A 19,784-nucleotide genomic window follows, 5' to 3' on the forward strand; every position below is an offset into this window, starting at 1 on the left:
AAAAGATCGAGGAAAAAAGGTTGTCGCCATCGCGACAATATGTTGGTGAGGAACACTCACCAAAGAGCGGAAAAACGGCGATCTCTCAGCCGCGGTCCCACCTGGAGACCCGCTACCTGGCGGGAAACACGGGTGAGGGAAAGCCGAGCTCCGCTCAAAAAATGGGGGGGGGGGGGGTGAGCAACGAGAGGGAGATCAAGACAAAACCAATCAGAGATAAAAACCCTGAAAGAACCCTGAAGAAGTCCGGGGCCCCTCCGCGGGACCTCGCCAGGTGGCTGAAAAAAAAAAAAGAATTTATCAGATTATCACTTTTTCTCTCTCTGTATCTACAAGATAGCCCACAAAAAAAAAAAAAAAAAAAAAAAGTGCAATATTGTAATTGTTAATATTCAAGTCGTATTCAAGTGGGTTTATCAGAGGGAGATTTTCCGTGGATTCTATAGATTAGGCGTCTTCTGCCAGATGGCCTCTACAGATGGGGTTATCCAGGAAGGCTTGCCAATATTCAACTTATAATCAAGTAGGCTTATCAGAGGGAGATTTCCGTGGTTTCTGCGATTTAGACATCTTCTGCCAGGCACCATCAACAGATGAGGCTGGAGCCTGGAAGGCTTCATCTTGCCAACCCGGAAGGTCAGGTATTGGTATATTAAGCGCCATGCAAAAGCCCTCCAGATCTTCGGGGAATCGCAAAGTTGCAGTGCGACCTTCTCTAGATGCGATTAGGCAGGAGGGGAAACCCCATCGATATGTTATAGCGGTCGCTCTCAGCTTTTCTGTGAGGGGCTTTAGTACCCTGCGGCGCTCCAAGGTCTCCCTAGCCAAGTCAGGATAAAGCGAAAGGGGTGCCCCATCAAAGTCCAGGTTTTGGACTTCCCGGGCTCTTAGCATTATACGCTCCTTCTCAGGGTAGTGATGAATCCTGCATATGATATCTCTTGGGGTCTCTGTCTGCAGGCTGCGGGGGCGAAAGGCCCTATGGGCTCTATCAATCCTCATTAACTTGTCAACAGGAAGGCCGAGCAGCTTGTTGAAAACCCCACTTATCGTCGGGAGCAGATCTGGATCCTTGATGGCTTCAGGCAGACCTCGGATTCGGATATTATTACGCCTGCTCCGATTTTCCTGGTCCTCAATTTTATACAGAGCCATCCTATGTGCTAATGCTTGACGTTTAGAGATATTTTGGAGTTCTTGGATTGCAGCAGCATGTGAATCTAATCTATGCTCGGACTCCTCAACCCGGGTTAGTACCTGATTCAAGTTCTCTCGGACCAAGGATACTTCGTTTTTAATTGACTTTTCCAAACCCCTCAACATAGAGGCTAAATCCGCCTTTGTGGGCAGACCGCTTACTAGCGCAGCTACTGTGGATCGGCTCGGGGAGACATCCGTCCCGTCCGAGCACCAAGAGAACTCAAAGATCTAAGACTTTTTCTATGTACGCAAAAGTCCTATTTCTCTCCAATATTGTTCACAAATCTGTCTAAATCTGTGTTAGTGATCATTTCTCCTTTGCCGAGATAATCCATCCACCTCACAGGTGTGGCATATCAAGATGCTGATTGGACAGCATGATTATTGCACAGGTGTGCCTTAGGCTGGCCACAATAAAAGGTCACTCTAAAATGTGCAGTTTTATCACACAGCACAATGCCACAGATGGCGCAAGTTTTGAGGGAGCGTGCAATTGGCATGCTGACTGCAGGAATGTCCACCAGAGCTGTTGCCCGTGAATTGAATGTTCGTTTCTCTACCATAAGCCGTCTCCAAAGGCGTTTTAGATAATTTGGCAGTACATCCAACCGGCCTCACAACCGCAGACCGCGTGTAGCCACACCAGCCCAGGACCTCCACATCCAGCATCTTCACCTCCAAGATGGTCTGAGACCAGCCCAGGACCTCCACATCCAGCATCTTCACCTCCAAGATGGTCTGAGACCGGCCACCCGGACAGCTGCTGCAACAATCGGTTTGCATAACCAAAGAATTTCTGCACAAACTGTCAGAAACCGCCTCAGGGAAGTTCATCTGCATGTTCACGTCCTCATCGGGGTCTCCACCTGACTGCAGCTCGTCGTCGTAACCGACTTGAGTGGGCAAATGCTCACTTTCAATGGAGTCTGGCACTTTGGAGAGGCGTTCTCTTCATGGATGAATCCCGGTTTTCACTGTACAGGGCAGATGGCAGACAGCGTGTACGGCGTTGTGTGGGTGAGCGGTTTGCTGATGTCAACGTTGCGGATGGAGTGGCCCATGGTGGCGGTGGGGTTATGGTATGGGCAGGCGTACATTGTGGATGGAGTGGCCCATGGTGGCGGTGGGGTTATGGTATGGGAAGGCGTACATTGTGGATGGAGTGGCCCATGGTGGCGGTGGGGTTATGGTATGGGAAGGCGTACATTGTGGATGGAGTGGCCCATGGTGGCGGTGGGGTTATGGTATGGGCAGGCGTACATTGTGGATGGAGTGGCCCATGGTGGTGGTGGGGTTATGGTATGGGAAGGCGTATGTTATGGACAATGAACACAGGTGCGTTTTATTGATGGCATTTTGAATGCAGAGATACCGTGAGGAGATCCTGAGGCCCATTGTTGTGCCATTCATCCACGACCATCACCTCATGTTGCCGCATGATAATGGACAGCCCCATGGTGCAAGGATCTGTACACAATTCCTGGAAGCTGAAAACATCCCAGTTCTTGCATGGCCAGCATACTCACTGGACATGTCACCCATTGAGCATGTTTGGGATGCTCTGGATCGGCGTATACGACAGCGTGTTCCAGGTCCTGCCAATATCCAGCAACTTCGCACAGCCATTGAAGAGGAGTGGACCAACATTCCACAGGTCACAATCACCAACCTGATTAACTCTATGCCAAGGAGATGTGTTGCAGTGCATGAGGCAAATGGTGGTCACACCAGATACTGACTGGTTTTCGGACCCCCTGGACTCCCCAGTACAGTAAAACTGCACATTTTAGAGTGGCCTTTTATTGTGGGCAGCCTAAGGCACACCTGTGCAATAATCATGCCGTCTAATCAGCATCTTGATATGCCACACCTGTGAGGTGGATGAATTATCTCGGCAAAGGAGAAGTGATCACTAACACAGATTTGTGAACAATATTTGAGAGAAATCGGCCTTTTGTGTACATAGAAAAAGTCTTAGATCTTAGATCTTTGAGTTCAGCTCATGAAAAATGGGGGCAAAAAAAAAGTGTTGCATTTGGAAAGGAAAAAAGAACAGAGGTCTCACTGTGTGATTAAATAGGACCAAATAGTCACAGTGGATCTGGCATTAATGGACTATAAAAGGTAAGGGTTTGCTTACAGTGAGCACACATACAATGTAAAATTCAACATTTTATTAAAGTCTTAGATAAAAGTATAGTATAGACTGTCATATATACAAAATTATTGTTACAGACTGTAGGCATCAAAAAAGAGAGAAGAGGACATTCTACATGGTTCGACGCGTTTCGCGGGTAAACGAGAAGTAGCTTCCTCAGGGACCATTATAGTAGATTTGTGTCCCTTATAGATTTTAGAAGAAAGATAAACAGAAAAACATATAAGAACATGTTACAAAATAGATTGGTAGTGCATATATATATATATGTACAGTCAAAGATTATTTACATAAAAGATGGCGGTGCTCAGCCATATAGCAGGTGGTCTACCTTGACATATGTTGCTCCGGTCAGCCCAAACACGTGTCGAAGGGGAATGCCTCCAGTGTTGCACCTAAGTGGGTCCTAGGAGCCACGAGGGTGTGTTGCGGATTGGACCAAACCTTAGATGGTCAGGGGATTGCAGGTTGGGAAGAAACCCAAATGCTAGGGTCATCAAATATCTCTATATCTCGTGAAGGCTTATGACGGCCATCATTTGTTTGAAACAAATAGAGTATATAATAGAAATGGGGCACTTACTCATATCGGGACATTATATAATATAATATGATTGGCTAAGCTATATATATGTATGCTGCAAAAGTGTTGCATTTATAATTTTGTTCAGTGTATGACCGACTGATAAACCTTTCATAATTTGCCCCATATCAGAAACAAACAGGGCAGAATGGAACCTTAGAAAAGGCTTTGACCCCCCCAATCCCTTTAACTGAGACTGATAAAAACAGAGACTGGCCTGTCCAATGGGACACCAATGTCATGGTGAAGTGACAGTCAGGTGCACAACTTGGACCAATGACAATGAAGGAGCAGGAAGGTTATGGCTGGGCCCCTGGACATCCATTGGGCCCCAGGCTAGTCTGTCTGGTCTGGTTGGTAATCCGCCTCTAGGCCAGATCATTGTAGAAAAACTGCACACAGACCTTCACCCTTTACAACCACTTTAAAGTATAACACAAAACTTTTTTCTTTATTTTTGGATGGAGGGGAAAAGGATTAGAACCCCTGTCAGGTTTTTATTGCTGTCTGTGCTCCCGTTAGGGAGATTCATCCTCCACTATTTGGCCGGTTTACCGTTATCATTAAAAGTGAAAGTAAAAGAAAAATCCCACATTTTGGGTTGTCCCCAGAAAAGTAATAGAGGGGACATCTTCCGGTGGGGACACCCAAGAGATTCCCTTCATTTGCAGGGATTTCCTCTCACTTCCTGTGTTGGATATGGGACAGGAAGTGAAGGGGAATCTCCCCAATGGGACAAAGATGTTAAAAAAAAAAAAAAAAAAACCTTACCCGGTTTATAACCCTTTCTTATTCTATTAAAAAAAAATGTTTAATAAAGTTTTGCCTTAAAGGGTAACTCCGCTTTTGTGGGGGGAAACTTTTTTTAATTGGAGATAGAATAAGAAAGGGTTATAAACCGGGTAAGGTTTTTTTTTTTTTTTAACATCTTTGTCCCGTTGGGGAGATTCCCCTTCACTTCCTGTCCTATATCCAACACAGGAAGTGAGAGGAAATCCCTGCAAATTAAGGGAATCTCTTAGGTGTCCCCATTGGAAGATCTCCCCTCTATTACTTTTCTGGGGACAACCCAAAATGTGGGATTTTTTTTTTTTTACTTTCACTTTTAATGATAATGATGTATCTTAGTGCAGACTTCTGGGAAATTGGTGAGCCAATCACACAAGCAGGAAATGATGTTTCTGGGGGTGTGGTCAGTATACATTCTGTGTACAGAAAACCTCCAGGCGGCCATATTGCATTGCATTTTCAGAAAATTAAAACAGCTGCAGATTGAAATGGAAAGGTCATTTTTAATAACATTCAATAACGATAAAAGGTTTTGCCTTAAAGGGTAACTCCGCTTTTGTGGGGAAAAAAATATCAAAGAAAGGAAAAACAATATAGCATATACAATTGTGACACAAATCATATTGTAATTGAATGTTATTAAAAATGACCTTTCCTTTTCAATCTGCAGCTGTTGTAATGTTCTGAAAATACAATGCAATATGGCCGCCTGGAGCTGTTCTGTACACAGAATGTATACTGACCACACCCCCAGAAACATCATTTCCTGCTTGTGTGATTGGCTCACCAATTTTCCCAGAAGTCTGCACTGAGATACAAGTCAGATTTCTGGCATCCCCTGCAACACAAATGTCATTTTTGGTGAGATACTCCCAATAGGAACACATTTAAAGGGATGCAGGCCCAGCAGATTTCCTCATTAGAGCCCTGCAGCTGCCACAGCTGACAGATAATTATGAAACCACTCCCATTAGACTCACTCAGCACAGAGGAACAAACAATGATTTCTTCAGAATAACAAAAGGAAGGAATCTGCAACAAAGTTTGTTATAATCCTTGTAATGTACAGAGATCACCCAGAGGGGAATGTTTTTTTCTCAACAAAAGTGGGATTACGCTTTAAGTGTATATTCCTGCTGGCTGTGGCTCTGCAGCTGCCACAGCTGATAGATAATTATGAAACCACTCCCATTAGACCCACTCAGCACAGAGGAACAAACAATGATTTCTTCAGAATAACAAAAGGTAGGAATCTGCAACAAAGTTTGTTAAAATCCCTGTAATGTACAGAGATCACCCGTTGGTGTCGGTTCACACTATGGCTATCCGAACTTCGGGGGCGACTAGGGAAGTTGCCGTGCACCGCGACTTCAGCGCGACTTGCACAGACTTCACATAATGGAAGTCAATGCAAGTCGCTCCGACTTCTGTCAAAAGTAGTACAGGAACCTTTTTCTAAGCCGGAGCGACTTGAGTCGCTCCTATTAGAACGGTTCCCGTAACACAGAATGGACCGCGACTTGTCAGGCAAGTCGCCTGACAAGTCGTGGTAGTGTGAACCGGGACAGAGGGGAATTTTTTTTCTCAACAAAAGTGGGGTAACGCTTTAAGCTGTAAATGATTGTACAGTGCCGGCCGCACAATATCCAACCAACCACAGAAAGACGAGCGTGCTCCGAGTTCATGTATCTCCTCTGTGTGGAGCCCTGCCCAGAATGTTTATTTGAAGTGAATCCAAATGCAAAAACAATGTAACAAAATGTAACAAAACCTACAAATTACAAAACATCCCAAATCATCTAATTCTTCTCATTTACATTGTATCAAAACCCAAAAACAAAATGTAACACATCACAGCCTACAGATACAGCACAACATCCCAGCTACTTCTGACTCATCTCAAGGGTCCATGCAAACTGGGCTAAGCCACTTGCCCACTGGGCACTTTTACCCCCTTCCTGCCAGGGGGGGACTGGGCCAGAGGGCAGGGGGCAATTGCACCCCCCGGGCTGCTCTGATGCCTCATAAAAAGTCTGCACCGCTTCTGCCACAGACATGCCTAAAGGATTCCTGGTGAAGGGAACTAAAAAGCCCCAACCGCTGACTTACTGAGTGCGGGATGCAGTGGTGTATCTTGGTTTTGTGCTGTCCTAGGTAAGACTAAAATTGGGTGCCCCCCCTCCCCCTCCTATGTAAATTTGCCCCACTCCTTCCTTTTTAACGGATGTGACTCCCTCCAAAATTGAAGGACTACAAGTCCCTGCATGAACCTCTGAGATCTCGCGAGACGGGGGTGAGAGGAGGTGGGGGAGAGAGAGAGAGAGGGGGTGGGTGAGGGAGGGAAAGAGAGAGGGGGGTTAGAGGGAGGGGGTGGGTGAGGGGGGGTGAGAGAGAGAGGGGGGATGAGAGAGAGAGAGGGGGATGAGAGAGAGAGGGGGGGATGAGAGAGAGAAGAGGGGGTGAGAGAGAGGGGGGATGAGAAAGAGAGAGAGAAGAGGGGGTGAGAGAGAGAGGGGGAATGTGAGAGAGATAGAGGGGGGGTGAGAAAGAGAGAGGGAGTGAGAGAGAGAGATAGAGGGGTGAGAGAGAGGGGAAGGGGGGGGAGAGAGAGGTGAGGGTGAGGGCAAGGGTGAGAGAGAGAGAGGGGAGGGGTGAAAGAGAGATAGAGAGGGGGGATGAGAGAGAGAGGGGAGGGGTGAAAGAGAGATAGAGAGGGGGGATGAGAGAGAGAGGGGGGGGTGAGAGAGAGACAGAGAGGAGGGGGTGAGAGAGAGAGGGGGTGAGTAAGTGAGAGAGAGAGAGGAGGGGGTGAGAGAGGGGTGAGAGAGAAAGAGAGAGGGGGTGAGAGAGGGGGTGAGAGAGAGAGAGAGGGAGGTGAGAGGGGGGGTGAGAGAGGCGGCTCCAGCAACTAGTAGCCAATAGAGTCTCAGGTGGGGGGCAGGCTTTTTTGCTGCCCCCCTGCAAAGTGCCGCCCTAGGCCTGGGCCTTGTTGGCCTAGGCCAAAATACAGCACTGGTGGGATGAAGACGAAGACAGAGTGCAGGCCTCCCTCCCCAGCATAGATGGTGTAAAGTCCAGGGGTCTTCAAACTATGGCCATCCAGTTGTTCAGCAACTACAATTCCCATCATGCCTGATCATGTCTGTGAATGTCAGAGTTTTACAATGCCTCATTGGATGTGTAGATCCGCAACAGCTGGAGGGTGGTAGTTTGAGGATCCCAGGTGTAAACTGTGTCTGAGCAGAGACCGGTTTCATGCCCCACTGGAGTCTCTCCACACCCGACAAGCTTTCCCAGCTCCCCCCAACCAGCCTCCGCTGGCCAGGTTGGGAACCCGGATTGGGCAGGTGAGTAGAGCGTACCTGGAGCGGAGCTTCAGCCTCGAATGGGGGTCAGGAGGAGGCTGGGAAGAGGGAAAGTGGGAGGGGGGCCGAGTTGCTGCACCATGGGCCTCTGGTTTGTACTTACCCCCTGGGCCGAAAGTTGCCAGTCAACCCCTGCTTCCTGCCCAGGCCAATTTTCAGCTTTCACGCTCTCACACATTAAATAACAAATGTGCGGTCATGCAAATACTGTAGCCAAACATTTTACATTTTTATTATTTTGTTCACACCACTGAGTTTTTTATTTTTTGTTAAATAAACAAAAAAGACTGAAATTTCTTTTTAAAAAAAATCAGCATTTTTCTTTGTTTCTGTTAAACAATTTTGCAAATATTCTTTCTTCAAAAATTTAGCCCAAAATATATTCTGCTCCGTTCCTTTTGTGAACATAACCAAAATCAGTGTATATTATTTAGTATATATGAAAGTTATATTGTCTATGAAGTTTGGTGTATATACAGCGCATCCGGAAAGTATTCACAGCGCTTCACTTTTTCCACATTTTCTTAATTTTCATTCCAAAAATGGATTAAATTCATTATTTTCCTCAAAATTCTACAAACAATACCCCATGATGACAACGTGAAAGAAGTTTGTTTGCAAATATATTTAAAATATAAAACGAAAAAATCAGATGTACATAAATAGCACACCCTTTGCCAAAATTGAGTTCAGGTGCATCCTGTTGATCATCCTTGAGATGTTTCTACAACTTGATTGTAGTCCATCTGTCGTAAATTTACTTGATTGGGCATGATTCAGGTAACAGTGAATGTCAGAGCACAAACCAAGCCATGAAGCCCAAGGCACAGATCTGGGGAAGGGTACAGACAGAACCCCTTCCCTGCCAGTGTCATTATTACAGTAACAGTGCATATTTTTAGCACTGATTACTGTAGTAATGTCACTGGTCCCCCCCAAAAGTGTCAACAATGTCAGTTAGGGGTCCAATCTGTCCGCCGCAATGTCGCAGTCCCCCTATAAATCGCTGATCGCTGCCATTACTAGTAAAAGATAAATAAAGTTTAATAAATGACATAAATCTTTCCCCTAGTTTGTAGAGGCGATAACTTTTGCACAAACCAATCAAAATACACCCTTTGGGATTTTTTTTTTTTACCAAAAATTTGTAACAGAATAAAAATTGGCCTTAAATGATGAAAAAAATAGATTTTTAAAATTTTTTTGGGATTGTTATATAGCATTAAGTGAAAAATATTGTTTTTTTTTTTTTTTGTTTTTTTTTAGAATTGTCACTTTTTTTTTTTTTGTTTATAGCGCAAAAAATAAAAGTTGCACTGGTGATCAAATACCACCATAAGTATGGAAGATCCCTGGAGCCATCATAAAAAAAATTTTTTTGAAAGAATTCTGAGCTTGAAAAAAATATTTTTTACAGAATTTTTCCCTGGGGCCATCATAATTTTTTTTTTTTTTTACATAACTCTGAGTTTGAAAGTCAGAATTATGAGATTGAAAGTCAGAATTATGAGATTGAAAGTCAGAATTCTGAGTTTCAAAGTCAGAATTTTGAGATTACAAATTTGGACCATGCTAAAATATATTAAACACAATTCTGAGATTCTAAGTCAGAATTCTAACTTTTAATCTCAGAAATGTTGACTTTCAAACTCAAAATTCTGACTTTTAATCTCAGACTTCTGACTTTTAATCTCAGACTTCTGACTTTTAATCTCAGAAATTATGACTGTCAAACTCAAAATTATGACTTTTAATCTCAGACTCCTGATTTTTAATCTCAGAATTGTGTGTAATAAATTTTAGTATGGTCCAAACTTGTAATCTCAGAATTCTGACTTTAAAACTCAGAATTCTGTAAAAAAAAAAATATATAATTTCAAGCTCAGAATTCTTAAAAAAAAAAAAAAAAAATATATATATATATATATATATATATATATATATATATATATATATATATATATATATATATATGATGGCCCCAGGGCTCTTCCATACAATACCGATTGCTGTAAAGCAAACAAAATCTTGAATTACTGTCAAACGACATTCCTCCAGTCATCAAATGTGCAAAGAATGTTCCTATGAATGTCCCTTGGAAAATCTACCAGTGTATAGCCAGCTACAGATGGACTAGCAGATTTAGATACACTAACAAACTGAAGCCAAACTCCAACTCACACTTTATAATTAATTACAGCAAACCATTTTGTTCCCTTTGGTTTAGGGTGAGAAATAAAAGCTGGTTACTGTAAGCACCCCTGTCAGTGATAAATGGTTTTTCTCACCCCTGTAAACTGATACATTCTGCTGGAGAGCTTGTTCTTTTTAAAAAAACAACAGTCTTACTGGCCAGATCACCACTTGAAAATAAAGGAAAAAAAGCCCCATAAAAACAAATGCAGCCATCACACCTTACACACAATCAAAAAATCGGGCGAACGTTTTAATCCGAGGATTGATCGTTTGATTTTCTGATAGTGTGTACACAACTTTTGACAGCCGATTCCGCCCTCTGAAAGAACATTTTTTTAAGAAACCAATTTTACTCATACGGAAACGGAACGAACGATGTGCACGATGTTCATACAAGAAATTTCAGATGCGAAAGACTGCGCATGATTAGAAACAACAAATAACGAAAGAAAAGCCTTTAACAATATTCATACATTATTTCTATCCTCGGTTCTGACTTGCTGTGAAACATTGAGGAAAACCGGCCGATCAATTACCCGACGTTTATACTCTTATGGCGAGTATTATGGTATTACTGGTATTACACTGGTATTATGATGGCTCAGGTCTGGTGATGTCCCATATTTTCAGCAAAGTCAAAGTTCCTCTGGCAGCCTAAAAAGGAGGAAAAAGGAGATGGCGAGCTTATAAACGATTGATATCTATAAAATCTCTGATTTCCTCTTCTTGTACCAATAACAGCTCCATCCAGGGCCAGGACAAAGGGTGGGCAGGAGGGGGCGCAATGGTTTATTGAAGGGATGGGGGCGCCCTAACTCTAACCCTAGGGGAAGGGATAATTGAGTTTGGGGTGGAGGAGTCCTGACCTCAACACGATAGAACCCCTTTGGAATGAATATGAGTGGAGACTGCGATCCAGGTCCCCTCATCCAACATCAGTGCCTGACCTCACAAATGCACTTCTGGAAGAATGGTCAAACATTCCCATAGACACACTCCTAAACCTTGTGGACAGCCTTCCCAGAAGAGTTGAAGCTATTATAGCTGCAAAGGGAGGGCCAACTCAATATTGAACCCTACGGACTAAGACTGGGATGCCATTAAAGTTCATGTGTGTGTAAAGGCAGGCGTCCCAATACTTTTGTCAATAAAGTGTGCATATACTGTATACAAGAGGGGAGTCAATAATTCTCTACACTCTATTTCTATTAACTATTGGAAGAACAGTGGAGAACGTAGTTCTATCATTTTTTAGTGTCATTCCCTTAATTTTCAATGGACTTGTTCTAGTGTTCCACATTCTTGGATATCCCCTTGTTTCTCCTTCAGCCATTTAAGCACCACTTCTTTCACATGCTGGTCTGTGGCCAATCGCCGACCTCTTAGACCATCTTTCAGTGGACGCAGTTCATGGCGGCAAAAGACTCCCTTGTGATGAAAGCCTTTGATGGATTTCGGCTTCTGGGACACCTTTAGACCACAAAAAATGGATCCCTGTTCTCTTCTCTTATTCGGTATAAATGGAGATTGGTCCAGTCATGATTACTGTACAACAGTGGCAAAGGAAATTGAGTATTAAAAGATCAGTGCCATCAATGGGAAGCTTTCATACATTTTTTGCTACTAGGGTCAAGTAAGAAGTACAGGACAAATCAATAACAAGACATTGGGGGACATTGAAGGTCAGTACAGAACACAAAATTGGAGGTTAGTACATGACATTAGATGATACTACGGGATATCCAAGGCCAGCACAGTACATAGCAGTAGATTGGAGGACAGGACAGTGCATAGCGGGACATTGGAGGACAGTACAGAACACAGCAGTAAATCAGAGTCCAGTACAGAACATTAGATGATGCTGCAAGATATTGGAGGCCAGTAGAGTACATAGCAGGATAGTGGAGGTCAGTACAGAACATTAGATGACATAGCAGGGCATAGGAGATCAATACCGTACATAGCAGGACATTGGAGACCAGTACAGTACATAGCAGGAGGACACTGGAGGACAGTACAGAACATTATATGATGCTGTAAGACATTGGGGGCCATTAGAGTACATAGCAGGACTACAGGGCGTTAGATGTCACTGCAGGACATTGGAGGTTAATACTGTACATAGCAGGACATTGGATGCCAGTAGAGAACACTGGGAGACAGTACAGAACTTTAGATGATGCTGGAAGACATTGGAGGCCAGTAGAGTATATTGCAGGACATTGGAGGTCAGTACAGGACATTAGATTACACTGCAGGACATTGGAGGTCAATACCGCACATAGCAGGACATTGTAGACCAGTGCAGCACATAGCAGGACACTGGAAGACAGTATAAAACAATAGATGATGCTGTGAGACATTGGAGGCCAGTAGTGTACATAGCAGGACATTGGAGGAAAGCATGGTACATAGGACATTGGAGGACAGTACAGGGCATTGATACTGCAGGACATCAGGAGACAGTTCAAAGCATTGGAACTCATTGGGTGACACTGGAGGACAGCACATAGCAGGACATTGGAAGACTGTACAGTACAGTAAGTGTCATCACATAAAAGAGATAAGTTGGATTGCAGTGTTCTTCATGTTGTGTTGAAAGGACATAAGTGATGGCCTTGCCTAGAAGTATTAGAAGATCATCATTCTACCATCTTCTACAACAAGCTCCTCCTTCTTGCATCTAATATGAATTTATTCAGTTTAATGTTTAATATGGTTAATCTCTTGGATATCCTTGTAATTTTTTATATCTCATAAGTAGAATAATAATCATGGAATAAAGCATAGATGTATTATGGATTCAGTTTTACTAGATAGAATTGTAATGTCAGTCATTTTCTGTTCTGCAGTAATAGTCACTAGAGTGCTATCATGCAAATGGGATCTGGTGATGGTTCCATCCTTCAAGCCCAATGATTAAAGATCCAGTGATGGTTCCATTCCCAATTTCAAGCCACGAAGACTTGGTGATGGTTCTGTTTTTCAAGTTCATCCTTCAAGCCCAGTCATTGATATCCAGTGATGGTTCCATTCTTCAAGCTTAGCCATAAGGATTGAGTGATGGGTTTTTCCATCAAACTCAACCATTAGCACCCAGTAAAAGCACCAAGCCTAACCATTAGGACCCCCCGTGATAGTACCAAGCCCAGCCATTATGATTCAGTAATAGTGCCAAGCCCAGCCATTAGGATTCAGTGATAGCACCAAGCCCAGCCATTAGGATTCAGTGATAGCACCAAGCCCAGCTATTAGGATTCAGTGATAGTACCAAGCCAAGCCATTATGACTCAGTAATAGTACCAAGCCCAGCTATTAGGATTCAGTGATAGTACCAAGCACAGCCATTATGACTCAGTAATAGTACCAAGGCCAGCTATTAGGATTCAGTGAAAGCCCAAGACCAGCCACTAGGATTTAGTCATAGTACCAAGCACAGCTATTAGGATTCAGTGATATAATCAAGCCCAGCCAATAGGATTTAATGATAGTACCAAGTCCAGCCATTAGGATTCAGTGGTAGAATCAAGCCCAGCCATTAGGATTCAATGATAACACCAAGCCCAGCCATTAGAATTTAGTAATAGTACCAAGCCAAGCCATTATGACACAGTAATAGTACCAAGCCAAGCCATTAGGATTCAGTGAAAACCCAAGCCCAGCCACTAGGATTTAGTGATAGTACCAAGCCCAGTAATTAGGATTCAGTGATATTACCAAGCCCAGCTATTAGGATTCAGTGATAGCACCAAGCCCAGCCACTAGGACCCCATAATAGTACCAAACCCATCCATTAAGATTTATTGATAGTACCAAGCCCAGCCATTAGGACCCAGTGACAGTACCAAACCCAGCCATTAAGATTCAGTGGTAGCGCCAAGCCCAGCCATTAGGACCCCCATATATTACCAAGCCCAGCCATTATGATTCAGTGATAGCACCAAGCCCGGTCATTAGGAGCCCCCATATATTACCAAGCCCAGCCATTATGATTCAGTGATAGTACCAAGCCTAGTCATTAGGACCCAGTGATAGTACCAAGCCCAGCCATTAGAATTCAGTGAAAGAATCAAGCATAGCCATTAGGACATCATGATAATACCAAGTCCCCCATTAGGATTCAGTGATAGCACCAAGCCCAGCCACTAGGATTCAATGATAGTACCAAGCTCAGCCATTAGGATTCAATGATAGTATTAAGCTCAGCCATTAGGATCCAGTGATATTACCAAGCTCAGCCATTAGGATTCAGTGATTGCACCAAGCCCAGCTTCTAGGATCCAGTGATATTACCAAGCCCAGCCATTAGGATTCAGTGACAGAATCAAGCCAATTCAATCCATTAGGATCTAGTGATGGTTCCACTTCCCCACACAGACTTCATCCAAACCTCCACTTTCAAAGTGTGGTCATAATTTATTATTCTGTTTCTTATAAATACTTTTTAATATAAGGCAGGTTATCACCTTATTAAAACACAGCATTCTTACATTTCATCTCTTCTATCAGCATTCCAAAAACAAGGGACTTACACATACAGTATGTAAGAGTGGAGTCACACAAATCACTTCTCCAAGTCGCCAAATATGCATCCCAAGCCACTGATTTCTAGCATAGCAATATTCCATAGAGAGGCCAATTTGCTGCTCCAGGAAAGAAGTGTAATCCTGAGGACAGGTGGGACTGGGTGCTAGCCATAGCTCACATCCGTGTATACAAACTTGGTAAAGAAATTGGCTGCACACCTCATCCGGTCCAATAGATTTATTGAAACATGTATAAAACTGCCACTGGCCACTAATGATAGTTGTGCATGGCTCTTGAAGACTTATTAGCTCTCCACAATGCAATATACAGACATCATGGCTTCTATGTCTTCAAGGAGGGAATTATTGCATCATGGCGATGATCCCCTCAACAACACATTGACCAGTTCACATATAAAAATACCTGCATCGGACAGAAGAAGATGACACCCAGGAGCTGATGGAGGATCATGTTACTCTTGTTGGCAGGTAAGACAGTAAAGAGCCTTCAGGATGGCCCATGCCTGCATGTAAAGATGATACCTGTCTTCTTCCCTGGGATGTGATGGGAGGTCAGTATCTAAGGCTGGCCGACAGTCATTATAGAGATGCCCTGGAGTGCAGCTTTCGTGTGTATCCCAGACAATCCAACTTGTTTCATCCCGTATCAGATATCAATGTCACCCGTGGAAGCCTCTACTTGTACTGAGTGACACTCCCTAACCAGCCTTGCTATCATCTCATGCATCTCCATTAAGGCATTTAAGGCTTGAGCAGGGAATTCATAGACTTCTAATGAGGAGGGTAAACAAACAATCCCTCCTTCCTCCATACATCTTCATTGCCACCAATGTGTCTGCAACACTTTAGCCGCCTCCCAGAGAGGAAAGTGCTACAAACATCCTTTGATTGCAGTAAATAAAGCTGGAGACAGGGCGGCTTGAAGGAATCCCAGCAAAGGAGGGACAATGGAGATGGTATCAGTTTATTTTTCTCTTCTACTTCCACCTTCCCACACTCTGATCCCTCATGGCCCCATCACACGGACACTGTAGGAGAATGCACATTGTGGGAAAGATTGGTCAGAGATTGGCCTTGGTCAGAGATTGGCCTTGGTCAAAGATTGGCCTTGGTCAAAGCTTAGTCAAAGATTGGCCTTGGTCAAAGCTTAGTCAAAGATTGGCCTTGGTCGAAGATTGGTCATAGGTTAGTCAAAGATTGGCCTTGGACAAAGCTTAGTCAAAGATTGGCCTTGGTCGAAGATTGGTCATAGGTTAGTCAAAGATTGGCCTTGGTCAAAGCTTAGTCAAAGATTGGCCTTGGTCGAAGATTGGTCATAGGTTAGTCAAAGATTGGCCTTGGTCAAAGCTTAGTCAAAGATTGGCCTTGGTCGAAGATTGGTCATAGGTTAGTCAAAGATTGGCCTTGGCAGAGAGAACCTCCTTTGCTGCTCAGAAGTAGAGCTGCACCAATGAGAACATGCCCCAAATCATTTCATTATTGTGTTTGTGCTTTATGGGTCAGTCCACCCAAAAGTAATGTTTTAGTTACAGATGGAGCTTGGTGGGTTGAATCTGTCCACAGATCCTTACATGGCTTGGAGTCCATAAGCCAGATCTCCCAGATAAGATTGCCGATTACCTCCCTGTCCTCCCCACCCCAGGATGTATGAGCATTAATTTGTCAGTGAAATTCCCCCCCTCCCAAAAAAAAGAGTAATTAAGCACTAATCTGCATACTTACTCCCTAAGCATAAATCCCCCCTTCTCCCAGGACAGATCTGCCCCCCTGCTCGAATCCCCCCTCCCAGCACAAATCTTTGCCCCCCCAGCTCGAATCCTCTCTCTCCCCATAAGCCCCCCCAAAAAATCCCCCTCCTAACACAAATCCTCTACCCCTCAAATTTCCCCCCTCTCCACATCCCACCCTTCCAGCAAAAAAAGGTCTATTTCCCCAATCCCCCATCCTAGTACAAATCCCTCCCACAAATTTCCCCTCCTAGAACAAATCCCCACAATTATCCCTACTAGCACAACCCCCCCCCCCCCCCAAAAAAAAAATATTTCCGCTCTACTGTTTAACCTTTATAGCACACAAACCCCCCATCTCCCCTCCTGGTACAAATCTTCTTCCCTTATCCCTCCTCCCAACACTAATCCCCCCAAATCACCACTCCTAGCACACCTCCCTAAATTGGTCCTCCCAGAACAATTCCTACCCCCTTCCGCCCCCAAGTTCCCCTTCTCAACACAAATCCCCTCCCAGTCTCCTTGTGGTGCCCCCCCCCCCCACACACCACATGATATCACAGTGCCCAGGGCAGCCGCCCCTCCTGCCCACCCCTTGTCCCTGGCCCCAACACAAATCCCCCCAAATCACCACTCCTAGCACACCTCCCTAAATTGGCCCTCCTAGAACAATTCCTACCCCCTTCCGCCCCCCATGTTCCCCTTCTCAACACAAATCCCCTCCCTCTAGTCTCCTTGTGGTGCCCCCCCCCCCACCTCTCATGATACCACAGTGCCCAGGGCAGCCATCCCTCACAGCTTTACTCTTACAATGTTGGGTCCAATCTTAGCCCCACCAGATTCTCCATTGGTCAGCGCTAATATATTGTAGGGTGATTGACGACAACTTCATTAGACCAGCAGATGTCTGGAATCAGCCATATGGTGTATGGGAGGCCTGTGCACTTACTGGAGGGAATCTCTCCCCAGGAGCACAGTGCTGGGCCAGGTGTCCAGTCACAATGCCATCAGTCATTCATCCTGTGTGCAGCATTCTGTGGCGGTAAGAACCTTGCAATGCCTCATGGGACTTGTAGTTCCACAGCATCTGGAGTGGCCATGTTGCCTCCAATGGAAACGGTAACATAGAATCTTCTATGTGATATGTGTCGTCTTCACTCGCCCAGTAATCAGCAGTGGTGATGCACTGAAGCCACAGAGAGATGGCTCTCGCAGCCCTGGTCCCGGTACTAAACAACATGTCCGCCCCTCAGTGTGAATTTCATACGTGTACTCCATGGTACTTTTTCAAGGGACGATCTATTGTATGTCTGCATGACGTGTTTCATGGTCAGAGTCTCACCTTGTGACTGGCTACAAAGATACAATGTACACAGTCTGATCACACTGTAAGAGGGGAGACTGAGGAAATGCCTCCTCCTGCCTGCAGAAGACTGACGACATCATCTCAACCTAGGCACAGTCCTTTTTCTGGAGGATTTCCTGATCCTGTATACTGTATTGTCTGGTAGACTTGTATACTGACAGGTCCACTTTACAGCCAGAAGTAACCTCATAAATCCGGAGTAGTGGGAATCTGGCAGTGTGGAGTGGAATATGTCCACTGACCCCTCTGAACCGGCGACGTGACTGTCTCTTTATAAGACGCAATTTACTCAGGAAACGTCCAATAAATGTCAGACTCATTCTAAAAATAGTCAGTCCCATCCTCCGCAGAAATCGATTTATAATAAATCTAATGAAGATATAATGACAGATGTGTCACAGCCCCGTGGGGTCACCGCGATTTGTACAGTCCCATTAGATGGAAAAAATACTTTAAAGTGTTTGTAAACCCTGACATATCCCATATGAAGTGACTGGCCTCAGGAGATACACAGAGATGAAACAAGTCATCCCACATAAGATGTACCTGTTTATCTACAACATTCTCCTCTCTACAACCATTCAAAGTCCAGAATTTATACAGCTTCTCTGAGCTGTCAGAAAGCAGGGGGTGGAGAGCTGAAGTTGCACTCTGCAGAGCTCAATGAGAGGTGATTGGAGGGAAGGAACCCCCCTCACACAGCACACAGGAACAGGGCTGAGGTTGCCAATCACAGGCTGTGTGCTGGAGCTCAATCCCCTGTCACCTTTTTATCTTTTGGTGTCAGGAAAACTTGTGAATAGTGATTCATGCAGATATCAGAGGAAGGAGGTTGCAGACAGAAATTAAACTCAGTGCTCAGTGAGTGACAAGGGCACACTATAGAGGGATATACTCTGTTCATAATTAATGTCTGAGGATTACAACCACTTTACAAGGGACAGAATTCCAACTATCCAGGAAGATCTTTGCCTAAGAGGGATCACTATGATGGGACTGGCCAGAGAGGGATCACTATGATGGGACTGGCCGGCCAGAGAGGGATCATTATGACAGGACTGGCCAGAAAGGGATCACTATGATGGGAGTGCCTAGAGAAGGACGGCTATGACGGGAGTGGCCAGAGAGGTATCGCTATAATGGGAGTGGCCAAAGTGGGATCACTATGATGGGACTGGCTAGAGAGGGATCACTATGACGAGAGTGGTCAGAGAGGGATCACTATGATGGGAGTGGCTAAAGAGGGATCACTATGATGGGAGTGGCCAGAGTGGGATCACTATAATGGGAGTGCCCAGAGAGGGATCACTATGATGGGACTGGCTAGAGAGGGATCACTATGACGAGAGTGGTCAGAGAGGGATCACTATAATGGGAGTGGCCAGAGAGGGATCATTATGATGGGAGTGGCCAGAAAGGGATAACTATCATGTGACTGGCCAGAGAAGGATCACTATGATGGAAGTGGTCAGAGAGGGATCACTATGATTGGACTGGTCAGAGAGGAATCACTATGATGTGACTGGCAAGAGAAGGATCACTATGATGGAAGTGGTCAGAGATTGATCACTATGATTGGACTGGTCAGAGAGGGATCATTATGATGGGAGTGGCCAGAAAGGGATAACTATCATGTGACTGGCCAGAGAAGGATCACTATGATGGGACTGGTTAGAAAGCGATCACTATAATGGGACTGGTCAGAGAGGGATCACTATGATGGGACTGGTCAGAGAGGGATCACTATGATGGGACTGGTCAGAGAGGGATCACTATAATGCGACTTACCAGAGAGTGATAACTATGATGGGACTGGCCAGAGAGGGATTACTATGATGGGACCGGTCAGAGAG

The sequence above is a fragment of the Pelophylax lessonae genome, assembly GCF_965119305.1.
Source record: "Pelophylax lessonae genome assembly, chromosome: 9".
NCBI lineage: Eukaryota > Metazoa > Chordata > Amphibia > Anura > Ranidae > Pelophylax > Pelophylax lessonae.